This window comes from Hemicordylus capensis, chromosome 1 (assembly GCF_027244095.1).
Source record: "Hemicordylus capensis ecotype Gifberg chromosome 1, rHemCap1.1.pri, whole genome shotgun sequence".
In the NCBI taxonomy this organism is placed as follows: domain Eukaryota; kingdom Metazoa; phylum Chordata; class Lepidosauria; order Squamata; family Cordylidae; genus Hemicordylus; species Hemicordylus capensis.
In genome coordinates, this window is record NC_069657.1 from 80,498,000 (window position 1) to 80,513,773 (window position 15,774).

The following is a 15,774-nucleotide window of genomic DNA, read 5'->3' on the forward strand; positions in this document are numbered from 1 at the left end:
TATACAGTCTAACTGGGCTTCTAGTATTGTGGTTTTGAGTAAACTCCATGCACTCTGGAGCGAAGTGACTCTCTTGGTTTTCCCTTTCATCTTTCTTTTCACCATGCTCCTCATTTTGGAGAAGTTTCCTAGTGATATTATGCACCAGGTCCTGGGTGCCACTCAGGATTAAGTCCAAGGTCGCCTTCTCTCTGGTTGGTTCCAAGACCAACTGTTCTAGGGCACAGTCATTCAGCGTATCTAGAAATCTGAACACTTTGTCATTACCTTACTGTGAATTTACCCAGTCTGTGTGTGGGTAATTGAAGTCACCCATTTTTACTGCCCTGCCTCTCCTTGACACCTCCCTGATTTCCTCCTGCAACTCCCCGTCACTGTCAGTGTTTTGATCTGGAGGGCTATACCACATCCCCAGTAGCACATTTCCAGCTTTTAGACAGAGAGTTTAGCAGTTCTTGTGCCTACAGCAAGATTTGCTCACAGCAATGCCAGGGTTTGCTGCCAAGCCGCGGGGCTAAGCAGGAACTCTGTCCATGAACAGGCTGTCTGTGACTTCTACTGCGCAGTGAGAAAGTCAAGACTCCCCAGCCATGGTGCCCTGGCTCTCAGCCATGATCTGAGCACTGCAACAACTCCTGTCTCCGCCAAAGGCCTCAGCTGAAAAGATCTCCGCTCTCAAGTCTCTGATCCTGGGTAAATATGCTTCAAGCCTTGGGTCCCTCCATCCTTTCCCCCTTCTTCTCCCCCCCCCTTCTTTTCCCCTACTAATTCCAAACCATGCCAGCCCTCAGCCTTCCTTCCACCCCCCCCCCTTTTCCTCCTGTATCTGAATTGTATTAGGCTCTAGGAAGATTTAATTGCACACACATATGTTAGTTAGGCACACGGGTGAATATTGGTACTGGTTAGGATGTTCTGTTTAAATACTGTTGCTAATATTGATAGAGGGCTCTGCTTTCTGCTTTGCTAGATTAGTCTTTTATACTCAACTAGTATTTTTAAGCCCGTTATGATAACGGGCGCTAGCTTTCTATCCCGTCTTTTTTGTCTCTCTCTCTCTTTCTGTCTCTTTTTTTTCCCCTTGTCCCCTCTCTCTTTTTGTTTTTTTTGTTTTTGTTGTTGTCTCTGTTTTTGTTCTTCCTTATTTTGCTTTTACTTTTTTTGGGTGTGTGTGTGTGGATGAATAACGGCCAAAATGGCCCATGAGAAGGTGGCCGCCCCCGCCTATCGCCCTCCCGCGCACCCAGCTGCCGGAGCCCACCTTACCCGCTCCAGCCCGAAGGAGAAGAGAGGAACTCGGGAACAGAGCTACTCTCTGTGTTAAGCTGCTGCCCATACTGTCGCAATGGACGCAATAGGCGTCCTTTGCGTCCATAGCGGCAGTTTGAGCAGTGACTTAGCACAGAGAGGAGCTCTGCTCGTGAGCTCCTCTCTTTTCCCTCGGGCTGGAGCGGGTAAGGTGGTCTTCGGCAGCTGGGTGGGCGGGAGGGCGATAGGCGGGGCGGCCACCTTCTCATGGGCCATTTTGGCCCTTAATCTTTTTTGGGGGGGAGCAGGGAAGGTGATTTTGGGCAGCTGGGAGGGCGGGTGAGCAGGCGGGGGCGACGGCTGTGAGCGGGCGGGGGCCTCGTTGGCGGCTTTGCCGCCACCTCGCCCAGCTTCCCTGTCCCCCGTCTCGGTCTTCCCCCGCCGCCATTGCCCTCGCCTTTTTCAGGGCGGCCGCTTCTGGTTGCCTCGGCCTCCTCTCGCCGTGCCGCAGCTCATGGCCGAGGCGGCGGCTCTGCCGCCGCCTCGGCCACTTTCCCCCGCTGCCACACACCGGCTAATGGCCGCCCGTGGCTGTGGGACACTGGTGTCTGAGGTCCTGTGTCCCTTGGGCTCTTCTGGGCCTGCGCTTTGCGCAGGCCCAGAACAGCCCAGGGAGGCAGGGACGCAGATCCCCAACGTTCCAAAGCCACGGCCACTCACTTAGCCTTTTATTATATAGGATAAAGCCCATTGAACTCTTTGAGGATTGGTTTGATCTCCTTCTTCCATGTGTCCAGATCACACATGGTCACTAATATAAAAGAACTTGGTCCAGACCTATTTTGTATATTGGCTAATGAGCATATTTAGTGTATAAGTCAGGCCTGGTCTGTAACATCACCCCCAGAGTTTCTGCAGAGGATTCCAGTCCTCCTAGGTTTTCTACCTTGTTAGATTCGATCCCTTCTTTAACGTACAGTGCTACTCCACCTCCAAGGCACCCCTCCCTGTCCTTTCTATAGAGTTTATATACAGGGATAAGAGTGTCCCACTGGTTCTCACTCTTCCACCATGTTTCTGTTAATGCCCACTATATCTATTTCTGTGTTAGCAACTAATTACTCCAACTCACCCATCTTGGCTCAGAGGCTTCTGGAATTGGCATATATGCACCTATATGCTATAATCTCTTAACTGGTGTATGCTATCTGTCTTTTGACTCTTTGACCAGCTGGCACAGCCTTCTGTCTGCTCTTTGTGTGGTTCTGCTCTGTCCCCTTGTGTTTTATCTGAATCCTTTGTACCCTCGCACTTTAAAGGATGGCATTTGCCGAACCAGATACTGCCCAGCTCCTGTTGACTATTCCACAGGTGTCATTTTAAAAGCTGCTCTGCGGACTTTTTTATTTTAAGCACCAGCAGTCTAGTTCCATCTTGGTTCAAGTGCAGCCCATCCCTTTTGTACAGGCCTTGCTTGCCCCAAAATGTGTCCCAGAGCCAAACAAATCTAAATCCCTTTTCCCGGCACCAACGCCTCATCCACGCATTGAAACCCCTCAGCTCTGCCTGTCTCACTGTACCTGCATGTGGAACAGGTAGCATTTCTGAGAATGCTACCTTTGGGTTCCTGGACTTCAGTACACTACCTATCAGCCTATATTTGGCTTCCAGGACCTCCAGACTACATTTCCCCACATCATTGGTGCCAACATGCACCATGACAACTGTCCCTTCCCCAGCACTGCCTAACAGTGTATCTAGATGCTGTGTGATGTCCGCAACCTTCACACCAGGCAGGCAAGTCACCATGCGGTCAACATGTGGGTCACAAACCCATCTCTCTATACCTCTAATGATTGAAGCACCCACTACAAGGAAGCCCCGACCCCCCCGGTGGATTATCCCCTGTGTGAGAGGATATGTGCTCATCTTCCACGGAAGGGGTCCCTTCTAAAGAAGCATTTCCCTCTTCCTCAGACCAATGTCCTCTTTCCACAAGACCTTCATTTTCCCTGACAGCAGAGGAGCTATCAGCCTTGGAGTGGGATGCCTCTACCACATCCCTAAAGGTCTCATCCGCATGCTTCTCTGAGCTTCTCCAGATCCACCCCCTTGTTCTTGAGGGAATAAACTTGTTCCTGGAGAGCCAGGAGCTCCTTGCACTGAGCACACACCCATGACTTCTGCCCATGGAGCAAATTGTCATAGATGTGACACTCTGCGCAATACACTGGGAAGTGCTCCCTCCCCTGCTGACTTTCTATCTTCATAATTGGTTTTGTTGGCAGTTTACAGTATTTAGAGATAGTTTATTAGAAGGATAGGTCTCAGCTGTAATGGTCAGCTATTTAACTGTCCAAACTGCCTTTCTCAAGAATATGAGGGAGGGATCAGTACTTATATGAGGGAGGGATTTGTACTTACCTTCTCTTCTCCACTGGGCGGGCTCCTTGTGATCACAGGGACTTGTTCCAGGCTCCCCTGCACACCTCCTGCTAAACTCCTTCAAAACTCCAATGCCCTGTTTGCTATGCTCTTGGGCCTTCACCTCTTATGTAGAGAGTAGGCTTCAAACTGAGACAAAGGATATGGCTCAAAGGAATGTGGACCCTCCTGCAGCCCTAGCTGACTCCACACCCTCCAGGCAGGGAGAAACAAAAACTGGATGCCACGGGAGTTTGCTAGCCCTGGCAAATGCTAGCCATAGCAAATAAGAAACACACAGATGAGGACTTATCCCTTAAAGAGAAACTAGCCCCTCAAAATCTCCCCTACTCCTGTTAGTTAGTTTGAAGGTGGGAATGGCTTGATATTGTTCTGTTTAGAAAAGCTTGCTCACCTCCTGAAGCTGCTTCTGCTCTTCCCAGAGTAGGCTTCAAACTGAGCCTACTCAGGGTTTCCCAGGTGGTCTCCCATCCAGGCGTTGGTTAGTCCCAGACCTGTTTAGTTTTAGCAAGGTTCCTGCCACACATGCCTTCAGACCAGACCTTGGGACCCAAGTTTTGATGGACTTAACTTTCCAGTAAGTTTGCTTAGAACTGCAGCCTTATTTTAATTTCTAAATTATGATTCAGCAACAGGTCCAGCAATGGGAAGGGTAGGTAGGAGTGGGGGCAAGCTTGCAATCCCCTTCTAGTGCTGTCTTTAGTTGGTTAATATGTCCTCATCTTATCACTTAGCGAGTGGGATGTAGCCTTGGAGGATTCCTACTGAAGAGAGATGATAACACAGGGTTCTGTTTCCAGCCAAGTAATTGTCATATCTTGTGTCATAGAAAGCTGTGAGTACTGGAACTGGTCCAAGAGCTTGTCCAGACATTGTCCTAAGAGTTTGTGTAGACTGCTCTCTTCAGCCAGTGATGCAGCAGGTTAAGGAGAGAGAGAGAGAGAGAGAGATCAACATTCTTTCATAGGCTGAACCCCGCCTCCTGGTAGCCATTTGTAGTGTTGCATTGTATTCAGTGGCCAACAAATGTCCCAGAACTCTCCTCATTCCCTAATGTACGCCATGGGTATGATTTATCACATCAGACAAGATAAATTTATTTACTCTTAGGCCTGATTCTCATGTTCACCTGTCACATGAAAAAGTCAAACTAAAACATTATTTCTACCATTACTTTTATGCGGAGAGCCTCTGAATGTTTAATTGTTGTTGTTCTTTAAGGTGTGGTAAATATCAGATCTCAGCAATCCTTGTCACATGATGGGATTATATTCAGAAGAAATGTTAGTGATCATCAATGAGGTAATTGGGCCACACAAGAAGAGTAAAAATATGACACAATTGCCATGAAAAGTGAAACAAAACCAGAACAAAATAACACTGGTTGAAGCATCTTCTGGTTGAAATAGTTCCAAATTGAGGACAATATTGTTGTGAGGAAGGTTTTGGACATCCTCTTATGCGTTGCTAGTTCCACTCTCTCTTTCTCAAAAATCCCTTTGGGAAGCCTTTAGGCACTTTGGCACTGGCTATGTATTACAGTACCTTAGCAACTATGAATAATTATTAACATAAATGGAAAGCTCAATACCGCAGCCTACTCTCTGCCAAGTGCTGTTGTCTGCAGAGCAAGGAATCATTAAGGATAGGGAAGCTTCCCTGAGTGAAAAATGGCAGCTTCACTAGTACTAGACTAGATCTGTCTAGACACCAGCTTTAATCAATGCCTGCCAAGACTTCTATATATAGTCCTTCCCCATTTCTTTCTCTGCTCACTTACCTGCATAGATGCTGTTCATCTGTTTCTCATTCTAAATCTTCTCACAGCTCCACACTCTGCTCTGTACAGTCTTCTTGCTCCCTTTAGGGCCCTCCCTTTAGGGCCACCTTCACCCTCAAGGGCAGGGTGCCTCTGAGTACCAGTTGCAGGGGAGTAATGGCAGAAGAGAGGGCACGCCCTCAACTCCTGTCTGTGGCTTCCAGCGGCATCTGGTGGGCCACTGTGTGAAACAGGATGCTGGACTAGATGGGCCATGGGCCTGATCCAGCAGGGCTGTTCTTATGTTCTTATTGTTCAGAGGTAAGCCCAGGTTTGTTCAGAGGTAATCCCAAGTGCACCCTCAAGAAGAAGCATCAGCCAATTACTGCTCCCTAATGAGTGTGCCTATACTCATGTTTACAAAAACTTTTTTTGCATTCACACATTAACACTTTTAGATGTACACTTGATGCTTCTTAGGTCTAGTCTGTGCACTTATTTCTCTCTCTTCTTTGGTGTCTACAAAACATGAGGGCTGTTCACACGACCACAAGTGTGTGATGTCTGGTGAGGAGGGAGGCAGGGTTCAACCTACTTTCCCCCAGACAACTGCTCACAGCCTGGGCCCACACAATGCGGATCAATCTGGGCCCAAGAGCAGAGCGGATGAATCTCCACACTACTCCCAGTAATGCTGGTAACCAGAGGCCCGGACTCATTGTCCTGGCCTCCATGAATCCCACAATGCAGCACTGAATCATACAATGCAGTGTCGTGAATCCCATGACACAATGCAGTGTCATGAATCCCACAACACGCGTGTTGCATTGGGGGATTCCCCCCAAAGACGGGCACTCTAGGTGCTCGTCTCTGTGCATGGCTGGGCGCAAGCAGGTAGCCGGGGGTAAGGGAGTGCTCACTGCCTTAACCTTGGCTAACAGCGGGCTTAAAAGCCAGGCTAGGCGGCACTGGCTTGGATCAGGCCTGTTCCTGAAAGTTCTCATGTACAAGCCTAAACTGAGTGATTCAGAATTAACCCAGACATCCCTAGCCTGGGTTAGGGTGCGCATGAGAACAGCCTCATTGACTACTAGGATCTGTGCCATGGGTCAAACAGCCCAGTGCAACCATTGTTCAAAGTAGTACATGAGATTTTGCAGACACTGCTTAAATCTTGTGAAGATTAGAGCAAAACAACACTGAGCAGCTCCATGGCCAGAGAGACTGCTTGTAAACACTTCAGTTGGAAAATGCATGGCACATGTTTTTGCTATGTTGTTAATATGGTTTCCATCCTATTGCATATTCAGCATTTTGCATGATTTTCTACCCATTGCTGCTTGTGTGGGATTTGGCCCCTTTAAGAAAGCAACCAGCTGATAGGTGGCTACATGACCAGATTGTGTTGGCTTTAGCTGTAGAAGGAAAAAAAAGATCTAAGTGGACCTAACACAGTTGGCAGCACCTGAACAGGGAGATTTACTGCATAATAGAGGCTGGTGGGGGGAGCTGGGTGGGACCTCCATGGACACACCCAACCCTGTGGCCTTAGAGAAGCCCCCTGGAGGGGGTAAGCAATTTTTTTTTTTAAGTTCATGAACCCCTCCAAACCAAACTGAACTGAGGTGGGTGGGTTTCGATGGGCAAAACTGAACTGGCCCAGTCCTGGTTTGTGTCCAGTTCAAACTCAAACCCAACCAGGCCAGTCGGTTTCATGCACACCCCTAAAATATGCTTGGGGACATGTTTAAATAATTTTTAATTGGTCTTTTTTTTTTTTTTTTTTTTTGCAGAAATTCTGAATTAATGTTTTGCTGTTATTGTTCAGCTAAAACATGATGTTAAAAATTGTCAATGGATTTTTAACACTCAATCAGATCAATACTTCCAAAATGATGTCATGCCCAAGAAACCAAATTTTGCATACACAATCCTCCCACTGAAATTACCTGAAATGCACTACCTTTTACACCAAAATATGCTCGGTGGAAGTGTTTCCCCCCAAAATGTATTTTTTTAACAGAATGCTGAAGATAGTTACTACCAGCTGACACCTCAACATTGTGTAAATTCTGAAGGCCACTGAGCATGCTCATCTACGTTTGGGGTGGCTGGTCTCATTTTTAAAAAAATTACAAAGGTATAGACTTCTGTCCCTCAATACTTTGTTTATGGGTGATCCTGTTTTGCTTCCAAGCTGGAGCAGATGATGAGAATGCCTCAATGATAAAACACATCGGCTTGGAAATAACTACTTGCAGTGGAATAGAATCAGTGACATCTTAGAAGATCCTATTCCACTGAAACCAGTTATTTTCAAGAAGATGTAGAGAGAAGTGAACATCTCTCATGATTCAAGAGAGTATTTCTTTTATACTGTCCTACTTAATATGAAGGTTCCAGTCTTCATGTCAATAATCCACACTGGCCACATTCACACATAACGGGGAAACGAATTGGGGGGACCCACAGCTTCCTTACCATTTCATCTGAATGCAGCCAACTCTGATCCTGTCAGCAGCACGACCCAAGGTCACACTGACAAAACTCTAGTTTGAACCCTCGCTTTGGAGTGAGGTTTTAGCCTCTCTAAACTGAGGGTCTAGGGAGCCTCCTTTTCATCTGAATGCAGCACAGGAGGCGGCATTTGGCCAAACTGGAGCTGAGGGAGGAAGCTCTTCCTTCTCTACCTCCCTGACTGGCTGTGCGGGCTGTCCTTCTGTAAAGACTGAAACCTGCACAGCCAGCTCCCCCACTTCTCTGCAGTCTCACTGACTGCAAAGAGGATGCTCTCCTCAATGTCCGAATGCAGACAGTTGAGTGGGGGGGGGAGAACCATGGGTCCATTAGACCCGTGGTTCCACATTACATGTGGATGCAGCCACTCTATAAAGGGAAAGTGTGCCATCAAGTTGATTTTTACTCCTGGTGCCCACAGAGCCCTGTGGTTCTTTGGTAGAATACAGGAGGGATTTACCATTGCCTCCTCCCGCACACTATGAGATGATGCCTTTTGAATCGGCAACCTTCTGCTTATTAGTCAAGCATTTCCCTGCTGCATCTCTTAAGGTGGTCTATGTACAACTGAAATAAACAGATGAGGAGTTTATGTATTCTCTCCTGTAGAGGGCAGTAGCATACAACTTTTATATGTATCTCTACCGGTATAAATTGAACACATGACAGCGATCCTGTAAGAATCTTTCCTCTCTTTGTGTACTGTAATGGGTGCGAGAGGCCCTGTCAGAGAACGTTCTCTCATTTTGGAGAAATCCTCAAATGTCTGTGCTCCTTAGGAAGTGCAGAGGGAAAAGCCATAATTAGAATGACTGGTTATTTAAATTTCAGTGCCTTTGTGACATCACCATCACTATAACAATACATCCGTCTCAGAAGTGCACCTAGGTAATTTTGGAACCTGGACCTAAGGGCCTTTGGAGGACCCCCCATTGCAAGTTAAGCATCATTTTTTAATATGTAGGTTCTTGAGGGCACAAACCACACCACTCAGGACAGACGAAAGTGGATTTGGGGGGCCCCAGGGGGTGTGGAAGCCCTGGACTTCGGCCCTGAAGTCCAGGGGTAAGAGTGCGTCTGATCCTTCTTCTCACAGCTAATTGTATCATTCCACTATCACTCCAAAAAACAGTCAGAAGTATTCCAGTGCTCTTGAATCAAATGGTTGCTTAGCAACCAACAAGGACTACTTGCATTTGCTCAGGAAAGCACACAGGATTAGCAGAGAGTTCTCTGAGGTAAAAGCTGATAGGGTAAACAGAGGCAAGCTCTTCATTCTTGCCTGCTGCTACGCACACACCCAAATGTCCTAGTGGCACTTCATCTGTCTGCTTGGTGTTCGGGTGCTTTTGCTCTTCCAAATTCCCTGCCTGGCTTCTCCAAGATAGGGCTGAGAGAGATTCTTGCCTGCAACCTTGGAGAAGCCGCTGCCACTCTGTGAAGACAATACTGAGCTAGATAGACCAATGGTCTGACTCAGTATATGGCAGCTTCCTATGTAGCACTTGAGGAACTATGGGACCCAGGGGCATAGCTAGGGGAGAGGGGGCCCATGTTCACCCCTCTCCCGATCAGCCCCTTGGAGTGAGTGAGATAATGAAGAAAACAGAGAGGGGGGAGCTGGGGGGGGCCTCAGAAGTTGGGGACGCAGGTTCTTTGAACCTATCCGCTCAATTATAGCTATGCCCCTGGTGGGATCAGCACAGAGTTTAAATGAGTTCTAATAAGGGCCCAGTGGGTAGTCTAGGAGCAGCTTGGGCTGCAGTATTGCCAAAGCTAAGCAGATGCCCACATGAGACCCCTGGGAACCCCATTTAAGAACATGGATATAAAGATGAGGAATATGTGGGAGAGCCAGTCAGAAAAGCGGATGTGTTTGGAGGGCTGTGAACAGGAGACACTGATTGCTAAACCTACCAGGCATGGACACAAGAGCTAGGACTATAGGAAAGACTCTGGAGCTGACAAGTATAGACAACTGCTACTGCTTGAACAGACTGAGCTATAGCCTATATGAGAATGAATGCTGTGTGGTGATGCTGTTGCCACTATGAAACATTGTCTGTGTGGCTGGAATCTAATTTCTTTCCATAACATATGTTTATACAGATCGTGCCGATCACCCAGACTGCATGGGCATTTTTTATATCAGCACCAGCTATTCAGATGAGGAAAGGGCACAGTCCAGAGTGCATTACAAGATTTGTTACTGTTTGGAATAGAAATAATACTTAGTATTGGTAGAGAATGTTCAAAGCACTCCACGTGTATTATCTTGTTTCAGTCCTTATAACTATCCTGTACGGTAAGTATTGTTACTCCCATACTGTAGGTGGGGAGCTGAGGTTGGGTATCTTGTCTAAGGCCACCCAGTGGGTTAACTGTACAGGTGAGATTCAAACTTGAGACTACATTCAGTCTAAGGCTGCCAATTCTGACTGAAGCTATTCCTTGATACATTTCCCCCATATTTTTCCTATATTTCACAAAATCAAGACATTAAAACCTCCAGGATGATTGCTTGAATAGCGGTTTGGAAACTGATGCGGATTCCAGAGACTCCATGACAGCCAAGGAGGGTTGTCAAACGTTTTCTTTCTTTCTTTCTTTCTTTCTTTCTTTCTTTCTTTCTTTCTTAACGTTGTACCTTATTATGTTGCTTTACCAGAAGCCAAGCTTTGCTACTACATGATCTAGCTCATGATCACTTTAAGACAGTGAGTCCTGATATTTAAAATTCCTGTTTCAAGGTCCTCCCATTTTCTGAAAAAGTGGATCAAATTTAGGATGTGTACAAATTTAGTGTAATTGTATAACAGCAAAAATCCGGGCTCACCATACAGGGGAGAAAAACTGTATACATGGGAGATGTGCACAGATTTGTTCTGGGACAGTTATAAGCACAATTAAAATGAAAGGAAATGTGACGAGTGCTTGTATGGACACGTTCTCAGTTCTCTGCTGTTTCCTTGTATAGAGAAGGCAGCCTTACCTGGTTTAGTGGTAGATAATAGGGGGCCGACAAGGGGTTAAAAGTGTAGTGCTGATGATGTCAGTTCCTGTGCTTTTTTGGAGGGCTGGCTATGATATTTGAGCCGGGCAGGCTCTCCCGCTTTGAGGAAAAGAGGGAGGGGGAGAGAGAAGGAGAGAAACGCAGATATAGAATCTGTGGAAGTGCTGAATGGGATCCCAGCAAAGCTGTGTTAATTTTTTTCCCAGGGCAGCCCTTATTTGATTAACAGACTGGAGGAGATCAGCAGGCGGATGGCAACGCTCGGTTCCTGAGCACAATATAACCTTGTTCTGACCAAGAACAATACAAGGTCAGCCACAGAAAAACTTTTACACTCTTTATTTGAAATTCCAATGCCTTACTTTGCCTTAGTCCTCACTGCTTCTAGAGGGGAGAGTGTGGGTTGTAGTGGATAAGTGGGTGTGCCTGCAATTTTCTCGGTCCCAGAACTGGTGTTAAAGTAGTAGGCAGAAAGTGATGGTGCTTGTTGATTGTGCGTGTTCAGAACTACAGAAGGTGATAGATTCATTATAGTAGCATTCGATACCGCTTTGCTTTAAAAATTAGTAGGGGAGAATGGAGTTGGGGGACTAGGTACACTTCATTCTTTATGGGTGCTAGTATAGTGTACTTCTCTGTTACAGATGACTTGCTGTGAACTGCTTTTGACAACTACAAAGGATAGATAGTGTAACTAGCAGCTTTAATCATTGCCCTTTCTTGCAAATAGCCAGATTTTTTTTGTCTGATAAAACAGCTGATACAATAAGTAGAGTACAATGAATTAACTATACAAACTAAAGCTATCAAGAAGCTATCAAGATTTCTTTTTTCATGAGTATTGCTAGTGGAAGGATGCAGTTTTCAAGAGAAATGCGGCTTACCCTTTTAGCTGCTAAATCAAGCAGGTAAGGTGGAATCCTTGAAGATAAAAATGGAAAGCAAAGATTTTTAAAATAAGTAACTGTGGCACTGTTCCCTAAAAGCCAGTTTTTAAAAGTGGTTTTGCACTCTTCTCTAAAAACAAAAAATGAGATAAACTGATGATGCATCTCTTTGGTGCATCCACAGCTTTGGGGCTATAACAGAAAAGGACCTGCTGCTTCCCACAATTAATCTGGTTACTTTTATACATTGGAGTTGGGGTAAAGTCCTCCTTACTGGTCTCAACAAGTGGTGGAAAGTGTGTGGTTAGTTCAGGAAGAGGCTGTCCCTGAGATATGCAGATACAACTTGTAAAATGTAATGCTGATCACAGCCAGTACACTGAAATTGTGATTGTGCCCCCATCTTGACTAGCGAAGCACATATGTTTGATTGTTAAAGTGCCTTCAAGTGTTTCCCCCATCAAACCAGATGTCCTCATGCACATATTGCCCTTACCAATCCCTCAGAGAGTTCCTAAAGCACATGGAAACTAGCCAAGCCAGCAGGAAGATGCAAAATTGACAAGCTTTATAGTTCCCAAGTTCCCAATGAGCAGTTGGAGTTGGGACCCTGGATGGATCTCAGCAGGAGCTTGAAAGTGATTCACCGGTAAATGTCACATCTTGTCATGCTTTCAAAGTACAAATATTAAGTAATCCAGATGAACTCACGTAACAGTGGATAGCAGCATAGTGGTGCTTTATCAGTGGTGGAGCCTGACCGGGGGCGGCCTGTGTGCGGCCGCTGCAGTGGCCCCCGCTAACCCCGCCCCCGCACCTGATGTCAGATGTGGGGGCTAGCCACGTCCCCGTGTCTGACGTCAGATGCGGAGGGTGTGGTCTGGCTCCCGAATGGAGCATTGGGGCGTGTCGGGACAGCGAAGCATGGCCGCTGATTGGGCACGGCCCGGGTTCTTTGAACCCATTGAACACAAGACCATTGGAGCTGGTCTTGTGGCAGCAAGCATGACTTGTCCCCATAACTAATCAGGGTCTGCCCTGGTTGCATATGAATGGGAGACTTGATGTGTGAGCACTGCAAGATATTCCCCTCAGGGGATGAAGCCGCTCTGGGAAGAGCAGAAGCTTTCAAGTTCCCTCTCTGGCTTCTCCAAGATAAGGCTGAGAGAGATTCTTACCTGCAACCTTGGAGAAGCCGCTGCCAGTCTGTGAAGACAATACTGAGCTAGATAGACCAATGGTCTGACTCAGTATATGGCAGTTTCCTATGTTTCCTATGTTTCCTAATGGTGGCTCTGTCCCTGTGCTTTATAGCAGTTGCACTCTGTTTGGGGGAAAATATTATTTAGAGCTATGACAATGATGAAAACAGAAAAAATAGTAATAAAACTGTGTTAGTGAGAATTTGTTATGAGATAGCGAATGTGCCATTTCTCACTGTGTGTGCTTGTGCCAGAGAACAGGGCTGCCAGTTCTCCCTGTCCCGTGTAATGATATTCAATAGGGCATATATGAAATTATATATGCATATTAAAAATATTATGACATTCCAATGTAGAATTTTGACTTAAAATGAGCAGTGGGAGAGGAAGGGGTGGTAGTTAGGCTCTGTTATGTAATGATTATATGTTAAAACAAACCTCCACCGCCCCCCAAAAACAATATTTTTTCAAAAGGTACATGAAGAATAGTATAGGCTCCATGTTACATCCAGAAAACCATGCTATCCAGAAAACCATGCTAAAATACTATGAGCCCTTGTATACTATCATTATGACTTACATTATGAACTTTAAAGCAGGATCTTTGACAACATTTTTGGCATTCCTCTCTGGGTAGATGCATTCATAGTGGATATCATAAGATTGCCTGCAAATGATACTAATCTAGTACTGCCAAGTGATTTATTATTGCAAAGTGCTTGTGGGAGGGAGGCTTTTGATGATAAAGAATATAATTTGTTCTGAGGTCTTCACTGCTCTTTTAAGTGAAAAGATTGAATAAATGGGCCAAATCCAGTGTTTTTCTTATCTCTTGCTATTTCTGGATGTTTTTAAAAATCTCTTGATGTGCTCAAGGACTCAACTTGCTTTTTATCGAGTCTTTCAGTTCTACTCTCTCCCTTGAGGGATTAAGGCTGTCTATACGGTCAAAATAATAGATTCAGTGTTTCCCTCTTGTGATAAAGCATCATATTATCCTTGACCAAGGACCTTGGTAGCTGGTACCTGGGCAACTGGGAGCCAGATCTTTAGCTTTCAGACCTTGAGTTGGAATGAAACTGTGGCCACTCCGGTTAGTCTTTCACCCAGATTTGTACTGCAATAACATAAACTACAGATTTGCTGTATTGTTGTTGCAGTAACCGTTCTTTGCCAAACAATTCTGAATATGTAGATAGTTCCATTTCAATTATTATTCAATGTTTTGCATGGGCATTTCATTTTAATGGAAAAGTGCCAGAGTGTCAGATCTGGATGTTGAAGGTATTATTTACATGCACAGAAGATATATAACATACTATGCTGGCAAACTTCTTTCATATAATCTCTTAGCCCTGGCATGCAAGACTTGAGCTGTTTAGCATTGAGAACCACACTGGAAATACATAATGCAGCTAATCTGCAAAATAGGCCATCTCATCCTATGGACCAAAGGGCAATCTCATTGTGTGGATGTATCCTAAACATGTTCACTTGGAAGTATGTCTCAGTGACTGATATCCTGACTGAAGCTGCATGCATGCAGCAAAAGGATGCATGGCTGCAGGGGTAGCATCACCACATCAGAAGCATGGGCCTTGGTGCACAGAGGGAGGTGACTTCCCCCCCAGAAAGGTTCTGAGCTATCCACAGTTATGTCCCTGAGGGCTGCATTATCCCCAGGGACATAATTATGTGTTGCTCAGAGCACTTCTGGGGGAAAGGGAGATCAGCAAAAATAACTTTCCAACATGCAGGCACCAAGGCTTCTGAAGTGAGGATGCTACCATTGTGACTGTGCATCCTTTCAGTACATACAGCTTTCGCAAGGATGTTGGCCATTAATTTCAGTGCATGTGCGGGTACATATGCTGGTACATATACTTAGCATGGCAGCCTTTGTGATTTTTTGATAGAGGCATCTGTTCAGTGAGTTCTGAACAGAGGTATTTGCTGTTTCTCCAAACTCACTACATATGTATGGCCCATCTGCTGCAACATTTTGATGCCATGTGCAATGTATTCACTCCCCTTATAGCAGTTCAACACTTTGTAGAAATTCAGATGAAAAAATGCCTGCTTGGAACACAACAGGGTGAAGCTATTGTCTGACTGTCATATCAAAGTGGAAGTGCTCAGGAATTGATAGGTACAGCACACCAGCAAAACATTAAGTTGTGCTACTAAAACATCTCAGTCATATTCATCTGCGAGCTAAAAATTCCAACAGAACATGTAATGTTTTTATGGCTGACTGTACTATGTGTGCAAATGCAGCCCTTATTCTCTCAACCAACAATAAGGCTGTATGGATCAGTCCTCAAGAGTAAGAGTTCCTGTTGCAAGTTAAAAACTTAGTGTTTGTTCCATTTCCATGTACCTGCAGCCTTTCTTGCTGGTAAATTAATTCACCAGAATATTTTATGAATTTCTTCATTTCTGTTCCTATTCCCAGTTTTTCATCATCTCTTTAAATTATGATCCATTAAATTTGATTGACCAAAAGGTCTCACAAAGATGGTTAAAGTGGACAAAGGAACTTAGCAAAATATATTTTTGACAGAGATAATGAAGCCAGATCCTGCTGAGGCCTAATGAATGAAGCTTTCTCTTCAGTCTCTCTTATTATCTGGTCAGTTGGATACTTTTATTTTATTTTAAAAGATATTTATGCCCCGCCCCTCCAGTACACTACTGCTCAGG

The 15,774-nt window shown here is 45.4% G+C and overlaps 2 protein-coding genes across 6 annotated transcripts in view; one reads left to right on the forward strand and one right to left on the reverse strand.

Annotated features, from left to right (window-relative positions):
- The window catches only part of TMEM229B (transmembrane protein 229B), a 156,312-nt gene extending 152,521 nt beyond the window's left edge, over positions 1–3,791 (reverse strand). Inside the window, exon 1 of the mRNA XM_053282951.1 lies at positions 3,673–3,791. The gene's annotated coding sequence lies outside the window, so the exon portion shown is untranslated. The remainder of the gene's footprint in view (positions 1–3,672) is intronic.
- Positions 3,792–8,771: 4,980 nt separating this feature from the next.
- PLEKHH1 (pleckstrin homology, MyTH4 and FERM domain containing H1) overlaps positions 8,772–15,774 on the forward strand; it is a 108,434-nt gene continuing 101,431 nt past the window's right edge. For 4 of the 5 annotated variants that reach the window (XM_053274430.1, XM_053274448.1, XM_053274456.1 and 1 more), the window contains exon 1: positions 11,057–11,292. The gene's annotated coding sequence lies outside the window, so the exon portion shown is untranslated. Of the gene's footprint in view, positions 8,858–10,078; positions 10,275–11,056; positions 11,293–15,774 lie in introns of those variants that run through there. The other variant, XM_053274440.1, reaches the window with a different exon arrangement.